This window comes from Pseudophryne corroboree, chromosome 1 (genome assembly GCF_028390025.1).
Source record: "Pseudophryne corroboree isolate aPseCor3 chromosome 1, aPseCor3.hap2, whole genome shotgun sequence".
NCBI lineage: Eukaryota > Metazoa > Chordata > Amphibia > Anura > Myobatrachidae > Pseudophryne > Pseudophryne corroboree.
Window position 1 is genome coordinate 753504778 of NC_086444.1, and position 12255 is coordinate 753517032.

The following is a 12255-nucleotide window of genomic DNA, read 5'->3' on the forward strand; positions in this document are numbered from 1 at the left end:
CTTAATAAAAAAAATGTTAAAAAATGAATCTGTGGTTGTTTAGAATTTCTTAAAATAGTTTTGGAGGTAAATACAAGATGAAAGAGATTTTGCTGCACTATGCTATACTCTGCAACATCATTATATGTTGGCATTGGTGACCAAACCCTTCCAGTAAACCTAGACCTTCAATTATAGTGAACGAAACAAACATGTTGGCATTATAGGGACATTCTTTGTAAACTGTGTGGCCGTAGCAAGTGTTGACATTAAAGGTTCTTGGTGAGAACCCGCATGGTGACGTTGTTCCAGTGGTTTGATTGGCTGGAGTGGAACAAAGCAGGAGTTTATATTGCAACCTGTCCAGCAAACTGAACAGGCTAAATCTGTGCTCTTCACTCTTTGCTTGAGAACACACTAAAGAAGGTAAGAAAATCTTGTCCCTTTTCTATTGTGCCTTTTTTCTTATAGCACATATAGTACTAATAGTCTATTCTGTAAAGCTCATTATACGAAGTCTGCAATTACAACAACACCTAGAATATAAATGGTTTCATTCAGATTTAGGCAAATGATCATTATACGGCTATTGCAAACCTACATGTTCCAGCATGCCATTTAACTGACAGCCATTTGCTGGCAGGGAATCCTGGAACTTTTAGTTGCTAGGTAGACACCATGTGATCACACCTGGGTTAAATTGCAAATGAGTTGATAGATGCATTATGTAATGTAATACATTAACAAAAATAAGCGTCTTACTTAAGGAAAAGACACATTAGTTATTTGTTTCAAAATACCAAATCCGACCTGTCAACAGCTTCTCAACCGCATCTGGTTTTTGGCCAAAATGGAATATATAACCAGTCTCCAAAACAACACGGTGGACAAGTTTCATGCAGTCTGGCCTCATGGTACAGGCAGCACTCAGAGTGTAACCCCTCCTGGTCTTTCCTAAGCCACCTGCTTTCTACTCTCACTACTCCCCTCCTCTGATCTCTACAACCCTTTCCTCTTTCCGCACCCTCTTCCCCAGCTTGCCCCCCGTTCTCATATTTTTTTTGTTATACTTTATATTGCTTTCTTTTCTCACTTTTATAGTTGATTTCCATCTCCTTTTTCTCATTACCTTTGATCCTGACTGCTCTTCCCACTAGGATTTCTGAGGACTCCCTGTAATAATAGATATGCTGCCAAGCAAACACTGCTACCCTCTGATTACCTGTTTTTTTGTTTTTGTTTTTTCTTTGACAAGGGGGGGGGGGTGTTCTTTTTTTATTCCTTTCCCATACGTGCCTTATTTTAATTGCTGCCCTCTCCCTATTCCTCTCTTTGTTTTTTTTGTGCACTCACTCCAGTAAAATGTATTACTGTTCTTATGTTGCTATACGCCATGTTTCTTAGCCAATAATATTCTATACACTTGTAAATGGATCATTTTGGTCCTCCTTTGCCATCCAGATTTTATTGGCGATTGATGTTCTGTTATTTCTGTTTGATTGTTATTGATTTCTCAACAAAGCTATATGATTAAAAAAAAAATACTTTGAGAAATGATGTGTAGTAATTGCTGGATTATAAAGACACTAATATAACAGTGTCAGACAACAAAAGCGTTTAAGGTTGTGGCGGATGTTAAGAGCAGATCTCTGGGAGTACATGTATGTAGCTTCCAAGGCTATTACCTCACCAAACATGTCATGAAAATTTAGCTTAGGGCAAAAAATATAACTGCTTGTTTTTTTAAATGAGCAATAATTTATTTTAAACCACCCCTGTCTAACGGCCACTCCCTTTAAGCTATCCTGGTCATGTGTATAGTGTTAAGTGAAGATAACAGTGAATTCATTAGCAGAAAAAATTTGTAAAAATACAGCTACACTGAAGTAAAATAGACAGGGAGAATACTGTGTTATGAGGCAGTTTTAAGGCAAGTAAACCTGCTTACCTCATAAAGGTGTTCCCAATTAATCGTGTGTGAGATGTGAGAGTTTATAATAAGGTGTGTGGTTAATGCATGCTATTGTAGAGAGCTAGCAATAGTATCTTACTGGTATATGTTACGTAATATTATAGATGCTGCAAACTTTTCCCTTATTGTCTGACTGCTTTGTTAAAAGCAGCTGACATCCATCCATAAGCCATAACTTTAAAACCACCTGCCTATAATTGTGTAGGTCCCCCTCGTGCTGCCAAAACAGCTCTGACCCATTGAGGCATGGTCTCCACAAGACCACTGAAGGTGTTTTGTGATATCTGGCACCAAGTCTTTAGCAGCAGATCCTTTAAGTCCTGTAAGTTGTGAGTTGTGGCCTCCATGGCTCAGACTTGTTTTCCAGCACATCCCACAGATTCTCGATCAGATTGCAAGAACCCAAGGTTTCCCAGCAGAACATTGCCCAGAGCATCACACTGTCTACACTGGCATACCTTCCCCATAGTGCATCCTGGTTCCATCTCTTCCTCAGGTAAACATGAATCATGAGACCAGGCCACCTTCATCCATTGCTCCATGGTCAAGCTCTGATGCTCACGTGCCCATTGTAGGTGCTTTCAGTGGTGGACAAGTGCCAGCATGGGCACTCTTACTGCTTTTTATCAAAGGCAGCATTTTTTGGGGGGGATATGTGCTATAGTAGATCTTCTTTGGGATCGGACCAGACGAGCTAGCCTTCGCTCCCCACACCCACCAATGAACCAGTTCAACAGTTGTCCTTCCTTGGACTACTTTTGCTAGGTATTAACCACTGCATACCAGGAACACACCATGTCTTGCCATTTTGGAGATGCTGCATGATCCCATAATGAGGTAAACTGGAGACATGATGTAAAGCCTCACCCCATGACTGCCAGTTTCCAAGTGTTGGGAGAATGGGAGCTGAGGGGGCACCCCTTTTGGGCTACATTTATGGCATAAGACAAAAAGTTAAATAAATTATGATTGTCAAAGAGACAAAATAAATTAATAATATAGAGTTTATGCTGGAGTGATGTGGGGATCTAAAAACAAAGCTAATTCATGTGGACATGGCAGTTGGTAAACATACAAGTAGGACACAACAGTTATTGTATAGGCACAGAGCACCATGACATAACTTATTATGCCATGGCAGCATACATTTCAAAGCAGAATTGGGTTGTGTATTTGGGATATGCAACATTTTAAGTGAAGGAGAGAGTGCAGTCACACTAACCATAGCTTGTGGCTATACAACAGTCAGTTGAGGGGTAATGCTTGGCTGTTTATTCTTTTCCTATTTAGCATATTAGTTAGTCAATTATATTTACATGGCGATTGCACTGATGCTTTTTTCATCCATAATAAAGTTAAACATAGTTAATATCTAAACTGGTGGTGGGCAACAGGTGGCCATAAACTGTGTTGTCAATCTCACTTATTTCCTGCTTTGCTATAAAACAGAGAATCAGATTGAATTGGAACAACCAGCTTCCACATAGGTAATCTTCACTGCATATGCAAGGAGGTCACGCAGTACAACTAATCAGTGCAGGAATAGGGTTGTCGATCAAAAGTTCTACAATCGTCAGTTTCCACCCATTGGTGGAAAACAATCGATTGGTTGAAATAACAATTGCATTGCCTATGGTAATGCACAGACCAGTTCTACAATCAACCACCAGACCTCCCTACAACTATATATACACCACTGGTGGTCCCCCATCGATGTCATGGTTGAAAGTGCAGTGTGTTCTGTACAGTGAGGTGTGCCTAATTCATCTTTGGTCTCTTGCTGTAAAAGTAGGTGTATTTAGGCATGTGAAGGATGTTTGAGTAAGCATGTCAGGATGGTATAAGTGGCATGTAGTAGAGATGAGCGGGTTCGGTTTCTCTGAATCCGAACCCGCCAGAACTTCATGTTTTTTTTCACGGGTCCGAGCGACTCGGATCTTCCCGCCTTGCTCGGTTAACCCGAGCGCGCCCGAACGTCATCATGACGCTGTCGGATTCTCGCGAGGCTCGGATTCTATCGCGAGACTCGGATTCTATATAAGGAGCCGCGCGTCGCCGCCATTTTCACACGTGCATTGAGATTGATAGGGAGAGGACGTGGCTGGCGTCCTCTCCGTTTAGACACTTGATTTACTAATTTTGGGGAGCATTAGGAGTACTCAGTAGTGTACAGTGCAGAGTTTTGCTGATAGTGACCAGTGACCACCACTTTTATTTATAATCCGTTCTCTGCCTGAAAAAAGCGATACACAGCACACAGTGACTCAGTCACATACCATATCTGTGTGCACTGCTCAGGCTCAGGCCAGTGTGCTGCATCATCTATATATATTATATATCTGTCTGACTGCTCAGCTCACACAGCTTATAATTGTGGGGGAGACTGGGGAGCACTACTGCAGTGCCAGTTATAGGTTATAGCAGGAGCCAGGAGTACATAATATTATATTAAAATTAAACAGTGCACACTTTTGCTGCAGGAGTGCCACTGCCAGTGTGACTAGTGACCAGTGACCTGACCACCAGTATATAATATTAGTAGTATACTATCTCTTTATCAACCAGTCTATATTAGCAGCAGACACAGTACAGTGCGGTAGTTCACGGCTGTGGCTACCTCTGTGTCGGCACTCGGCAGCCCGTCCATAATTGTATATACCACCTAACCGTGGTTTTTTTTTCTTTCTTTATACATACATACTAGTTACGAGTATACTATCTCTTTATCAACCAGTCTATATATTAGCAGCAGACACAGTACAGTGCGGTAGTTCACGGCTGTGGCTACCTCTGTGTCGGCACTCGGCAGCCCGTCCATAATTGTATATACCACCTAACCGTGGTTTTTTTTTCTTTCTTTATACATACATACTAGTTACGAGTATACTATCTCTTTATCAACCAGTCTATATTAGCAGCAGACACAGTACAGTGCGGTAGTTCACGGCTGTGGCTACCTCTGTGTCGGCACTCGGCAGCCCGTCCATAATTGTATATACCACCTAACCGTGGTTTTTTTTTCTTTCTTTATACATACATACTAGTTACGAGTATACTATCTCTTTATCAACCAGTCTATATATTAGCAGCAGACACAGTACAGTGCGGTAGTTCACGGCTGTGGCTACCTCTGTGTCGGCACTCGGCAGCCCGTCCATAATTGTATATACCACCTAACCGTGGTTTTTTTTTCTTTCTTTATACATACATACTAGTTACGAGTATACTATCTCTTTATCAACCAGTCTATATATTAGCAGCAGACACAGTACAGTGCGGTAGTTCACGGCTGTGGCTACCTCTGTGTCGGCACTCGGCAGCCCGTCCATAATTGTATATACCACCTAACCGTGGTTTTTTTTTCTTTCTTTATACATACATACTAGTTACGAGTATACTATCTCTTTATCAACCAGTCTATATATTAGCAGCAGACACAGTACAGTGCGGTAGTTCACGGCTGTGGCTACCTCTGTGTCGGCACTCGGCAGCCCGTCCATAATTGTATATACCACCTAACCGTGGTTTTTTTTTCTTTCTTTATACATACATACTAGTTACGAGTATACTATCTCTTTATCAACCAGTCTATATATTAGCAGCAGACACAGTACAGTGCGGTAGTTCACGGCTGTGGCTACCTCTGTGTCGGCACTCGGCAGCCTGTCCATAATTGTATATACCACCTAACCGTGGTTTTTTTTTCTTTCTTTATACATACATACTAGTTACGAGTATACTATCTCTTTATCAACCAGTCTATATATTAGCAGCAGACACAGTACAGTGCGGTAGTTCACGGCTGTGGCTACCTCTGTGTCGGCACTCGGCAGCCCGTCCATAATTGTATATACCACCTAACCGTGGTTTTTTTTTCTTTCTTTATACATACATACTAGTTACGAGTATACTATCTCTTTATCAACCAGTCTATATATTAGCAGCAGACACAGTACAGTGCGGTAGTTCACGGCTGTGGCTACCTCTGTGTCGGCACTCGGCAGCCCGTCCATAATTGTATATACCACCTAACCGTGGTTTTTTTTTCTTTCTTTATACATACATACTAGTTACGAGTATACTATCTCTTTATCAACCAGTCTATATATTAGCAGCAGACACAGTACAGTGCGGTAGTTCACGGCTGTGGCTACCTCTGTGTCGGCACTCGGCAGCCCGTCCATAATTGTATACTAGTATCCAATCCATCCATCTCCATTGTTTACCTGAGGTGCCTTTTAGTTGTGCCTATTAAAATATGGAGAACAAAAATGTTGAGGTTCCAAAATTAGGGAAAGATCAAGATCCACTTCCACCTCGTGCTGAAGCTGCTGCCACTAGTCATGGCCGAGACGATGAAATGCCAGCAACGTCGTCTGCCAAGGCCGATGCCCAATGGCATAGTACAGAGCATGTCAAAACCAAAACACCAAATATCAGTAAAAAAAGGACTCCAAAACCTAAAATAAAATTGTCGGAGGAGAAGCGTAAACTTGCCAATATGCCATTTACCACACGGAGTGGCAAGGAACGGCTGAGGCCCTGGCCTATGTTCATGGCTAGTGGTTCAGCTTCACATGAGGATGGAAGCACTCAGCCTCTCGCTAGAAAACTGAAAAGACTCAAGCTGGCAAAAGCACCGCAAAGAACTGTGCGTTCTTTGAAATCCCAAATCCACAAGGAGAGTCCAATTGTGTCGGTTGCGATGCCTGACCTTCCCAACACTGGACGTGAAGAGCATGCGCCTTCCACCATTTGCACGCCCCCTGCAAGTGCTGGAAGGAGCACCCGCAGTCCAGTTCCTGATAGTCAGATTGAAGATGTCAGTGTTGAAGTACACCAGGATGAGGAGGATATGGGTGTTGCTGGCGCTGGGGAGGAAATTGACCAGGAGGATTCTGATGGTGAGGAGGTTTGTTTAAGTCAGGCACCCGGGGAGACACCTGTTGTCCGTGGGAGGAATATGGCCGTTGACATGCCAGGTGAAAATACCAAAAAAATCAGCTCTTCGGTGTGGAGGTATTTCACCAGAAATGCGGACAACAGGTGTCAAGCCGTGTGTTCCCTTTGTCAAGCTGTAATAAGTAGGGGTAAGGACGTTAACCACCTCGGAACATCCTCCCTTATACGTCACCTGCAGCGCATTCATAATAAGTCAGTGACAAGTTCAAAAACTTTGGGTGACAGCGGAAGCAGTCCACTGACCAGTAAATCCCTTCCTCTTGTAACCAAGCTCACGCAAACCACCCCACCAACTCCCTCAGTGTCAATTTCCTCCTTCCCCAGGAATGCCAATAGTCCTGCAGGCCATGTCACTGGCAAGTCTGACGAGTCCTCTCCTGCCTGGGATTCCTCCGATGCATCCTTGCGTGTAACGCCTACTGCTGCTGGCGCTGCTGTTGTTGCCGCTGGGAGTCGATGGTCATCCCAGAGGGGAAGTCGTAAGCCCACTTGTACTACTTCCAGTAAGCAATTGACTGTTCAACAGTCCTTTGCGAGGAAGATGAAATATCACAGCAGTCATCCTACTGCAAAGCGGATAACTGAGTCCTTGACAACTATGTTGGTGTTAGACGTGCGTCCGGTATCCGCCGTTAGTTCACAGGGAACTAGACAATTTATTGAGGCAGTGTGCCCCCGTTACCAAATACCATCTAGGTTCCACTTCTCTAGGCAGGCGATACCGAGAATGTACACGGACGTCAGAAAAAGACTCACCAGTCTCCTAAAAAATGCAGTTGTACCCAATGTCCACTTAACCACGGACATGTGGACAAGTGGAGCAGGGCAGGGTCAGGACTATATGACTGTGACAGCCCACTGGGTAGATGTATGGACTCCCGCTGCAAGAACAGCAGCGGCGGCACCAGTAGCAGCATCTCGCAAACGCCAACTCTTTCCTAGGCAGGCTACGCTTTGTATCACCGCTTTCCAGAATACGCACACAGCTGAAAACCTCTTACGTCAACTGAGGAAGATCATCGCGGAATGGCTTACCCCAATTGGTCTCTCCTGTGGATTTGTGGCATCGGACAACGCCAGCAATATTGTGTGTGCATTAAATATGGGCAAATTCCAGCACGTCCCATGTTTTGCACATACCTTGAATTTGGTGGTGCAGAATTTTTTAAAAAACGACAGGGGCGTGCAAGAGATGCTGTCGGTGGCCAGAAAAATTGCGGGACACTTTCGGCGTACAGGCACCACGTACAGAAGACTGGAGCACCACCAAAAACTACTGAACCTGCCCAGCCATCATCTGAAGCAAGAAGTGGTAACGAGGTGGAATTCAACCCTCTATATGCTTCAGAGGTTGGAGGAGCAGCAAAAGGCCATTCAAGCCTATACAATTGAGCACGATATAGGAGATGGAATGCACCTGTCTCAAGTGCAGTGGAGAATGATTTCAACGTTGTGCAAGGTTCTGATGCCCTTTGAACTTGCCACACGTGAAGTCAGTTCAGACACTGCCAGCCTGAGTCAGGTCATTCCCCTCATCAGGCTTTTGCAGAAGAAGCTGGAGGCATTGAAGAAGGAGCTAAAAGGGAGCGATTCCGCTAGGCATGTGGGACTTGTGGATGCAGCCCTTAATTCGCTTAACAAGGATTCACGGGTGGTCAATCTGTTGAAATCAGAGCACTACATTTTGGCCACCGTGCTCGAGCCTAGATTTAAAGCCTACCTTGGATCTCTCTTTCCGGCAGAAACAGGTCTGCTGGGGTTGAAAGACCTGCTGGTGACAAAATTGTCAAGTCAAGCGGAACGCGACCTGTCAACATCTCCTCCTTCACATTCTCCCGCAACTGGGGGTGCGAGGAAAAGGCTCAGAATTCCGAGCCCACCCGCTGGCGGTGATGCAGGGCAGTCTGGAGCGACTGCTGATGCTGACATCTGGTCCGGACTGAAGGACCTGACAACGATTACGGACATGTCGTCTACTGTCACTGCATATGATTCTCTCAACATTGATAGAATGGTGGAGGATTATATGAGTGACCGCATCCAAGTAGGCACGTCACACAGTCCGTACTTATACTGGCAGGAAAAAGAGGCAATTTGGAGGCCCTTGCACAAACTGGCTTTATTCTACCTAAGTTGCCCTCCCACAAGTGTGTACTCCGAAAGAGTGTTTAGTGCCGCCGCTCACCTTGTCAGCAATCGGCGTACGAGGTTACATCCAGAAAATGTGGAGAAGATGATGTTCATTAAAATGAATTATAATCAATTCCTCCGCGGAGACATTGACCAGCAGCAATTGCCTCCACAAAGTACACAGGGAGCTGAGATGGTGGATTCCAGTGGGGACGAATTGATAATCTGTGAGGAGGGGGATGTACACGGTGATATATCGGAGGGTGAAGATGAGGTGGACATCTTGCCTCTGTAGAGCCAGTTTGTGCAAGGAGAGATTAATTGCTTCTTTTTTGGGGGGGGTCCAAACCAACCCGTCATATCAGTCACAGTCGTGTGGCAGACCCTGTCACTGAAATGATGGGTTGGTTAAAGTGTGCATGTCCTGTTTTGTTTATACAACATAAGGGTGGGTGGGAGGGCCCAAGGACAATTCCATCTTGCACCTCTTTTTTCTTTTCTTTTTCTTTGCATCATGTGCTGATTGGGGAGAGTTTTTTTGGAAGGGACATCCTGCGTGACACTGCAGTGCCACTCCTAGATGGGCCCGGTGTTTGTGTCGGCCACTAGGGTCGCTAATCTTACTCACACAGTCAGCTACCTCATTGCGCCTCTTTTTTTCTTTGCGTCATGTGCTGTTTGGGGAGGGTTTTTTGGAAGGGACATCCTGCGTGACACTGCAGTGCCACTCCTAGATGGGCCCGGTGTTTGTGTCGGCCACTAGGGTCGCTAATCTTACTCACACAGCTACCTCATTGCGCCTCTTTTTTTCTTTGCGTCATGTGCTGTTTGGGGAGGGTTTTTTGGAAGGGACATCCTGCGTGACACTGCAGTGCCACTCCTAGATGGGCCCGGTGTTTGTGTCGGCCACTAGGGTCGCTAATCTTACTCACACAGCTACCTCATTGCGCCTCTTTTTTTCTTTGCGTCATGTGCTGTTTGGGGAGGGTTTTTTGGAAGGGACATCCTGCGTGACACTGCAGTGCCACTCCTAGATGGGCCCGGTGTTTGTGTCGGCCACTAGGGTCGCTAATCTTACTCACACAGCTGTCTCATTGCGCCTCTTTTTTTCTTTGCGTCATGTGCTGTTTGGGGAGGGTTTTTTGGAAGGGCCATCCTGCGTGACACTGCAGTGCCACTCCTAGATGGGCCCGGTGTTTGTGTCGGCCACTAGGGTCGCTAATCTTACTCACACAGCTACCTCATTGCGCCTCTTTTTTTCTTTGCGTCATGTGCTGTTTGGGGAGGGTTTTTTGGAAGGGCCATCCTGCGTGACACTGCAGTGCCACTCCTAGATGGGCCCGGTGTTTGTGTCGGCCACTAGGGTCGCTAATCTTACTCACACAGCTACCTCATTGCGCCTCTTTTTTTCTTTGCGTCATGTGCTGTTTGGGGAGGGTTTTTTGGAAGGGACATCCTGCGTGACACTGCAGTGCCACTCCTAGATGGGCCCGGTGTTTGTGTCGGCCACTAGGGTCGCTTATCTTACTCACACAGCGACCTCGGTGCAAATTTTAGGACTAAAAATAATATTGTGAGGTGTGAGGTATTCAGAATAGACTGAAAATGAGTGTAAATTATGGTTTTTGAGGTTAATAATACTTTGGGATCAAAATGACCCCCAAATTCTATGATTTAAGCTGTTTTTTAGTGTTTTTTGAAAAAAACACCCGAATCCAAAACACACCCGAATCCGACAAAAAAAATTCGGTGAGGTTTTGCCAAAACGCGGTCGAACCCAAAACACGGCCGCGGAACCGAACCCAAAACCAAAACACAAAACCCGAAAAATTTCAGGCGCTCATCTCTAGCATGTAGGGATGGGGTCAGTGGCAAATGGGGGGAATGTGGAGGGGTCTGTGGTGAGGAGTGAGTAGCATATTGAGAAGTTTGAGTGGCATGTGTAAGGATTTGCTTGGCATGTGGTTTGGTCTAAGCGGTATGTAGGGTGATTCTAGTGGCATGTGGGGGACTTTTGGAGTACATGTGGGGATCTTAGATCATTAGGGGGCATTTTATTAAAATGGGGATCTGAATGCGTGTTGGGGCATTTTGGAGCAAGTGGGAGGTCTGAAGTAGCCATTTTGGAGTAAATAAGTCGTGTAGGCATTTTGGGATGAGTGATGTGGGGATGTCAAAGTAATTTTGAGCTACAGTATTTTTCCATTCTTGAAATTAAATGTTCATCCCTTTTGATGTCCTCACATGCAGCCTTTGCAGTTTATTTGGTTGCCCCTTACTGAACAGTATAGTAGAGATAAGTGAGTACAATTCATTAATAACTGGGGCAGGATTACTACATGGGGAGGGTTTTGAATACTTTAGTTAGGAAAAAATTAGGAATGTTCCTAAATCTTATAATTAGACTTCTAAATATGAGCCTAGTAATTCAGAGACAGCAAAGAAAATAGTGAAGAATTATTCAGATCTGTCTTCTAAATTAGACTACTAAATAAAATATGAAACATTACCAACTGTGCATTTCCAAGAACCCATTAGATTGTAAACTTTTGGCTGGGACCTCTTTATATTTACAGTTGCTGATCATCCTAAGTTGTTTATATATTTATATCTCCAAACCTTATACTAAAGACAACTATTCTACAAAATATTCACCTCATTCCGCATTGGACTACCAAAATTTTCACATTGTATCTATAGAATTTGTCTGTTAGTGTGTTCAGATTGACCCACAACACTAAGGGGTATATTCAATTAGCAGCGATAACGGACTTTTCGCGTGAAAAGTCCGGTTTTCGCGTGAAAAAACTGACTTTTCCCGCAAAACGCAATTACAGCCTATTCAATTTTCCTGGAAAATTTATCGGTGATCATTTTTTCACTAATTTCACTTCACCTACTCTGAAGCAGGTGAAAAGTTGGGAAAAGTCACTATTTTAAGGTAAAAATGTTTGGATATGGTACAGAACTCCTGGGACACCCCCCTTAATGACTAATTAGGCACGTTGAAGTTTTTAATTATTTTTAATTGGCCAATAATGACATGTCATTTTTTTGGTGAAAAAGTACAAAGTGATGGAAATTGGGGTTCAAGGTATGGGACAGGTATATTGGGGTGCTTTATGAGTGGGACAGGTGTTTTTAGGCTTGCAGATGGGAGTAATCGGTCTGTTTTCCCTTTTTTTTAAAGTACCCTAAAATGACCCAAATAT

The 12255-nt window shown here is 44.2% G+C and overlaps 1 protein-coding gene across 1 annotated transcript in view; it reads left to right on the forward strand.

Moving 5' to 3' along the window:
- The first annotated feature begins 327 nt into the window (after positions 1–327).
- IBSP (integrin binding sialoprotein) overlaps positions 328–12255 on the forward strand; it is a 52345-nt gene continuing 40417 nt past the window's right edge. The window contains exon 1 of the mRNA XM_063932458.1: positions 328–405. The gene's annotated coding sequence lies outside the window, so the exon portion shown is untranslated. The remainder of the gene's footprint in view (positions 406–12255) is intronic.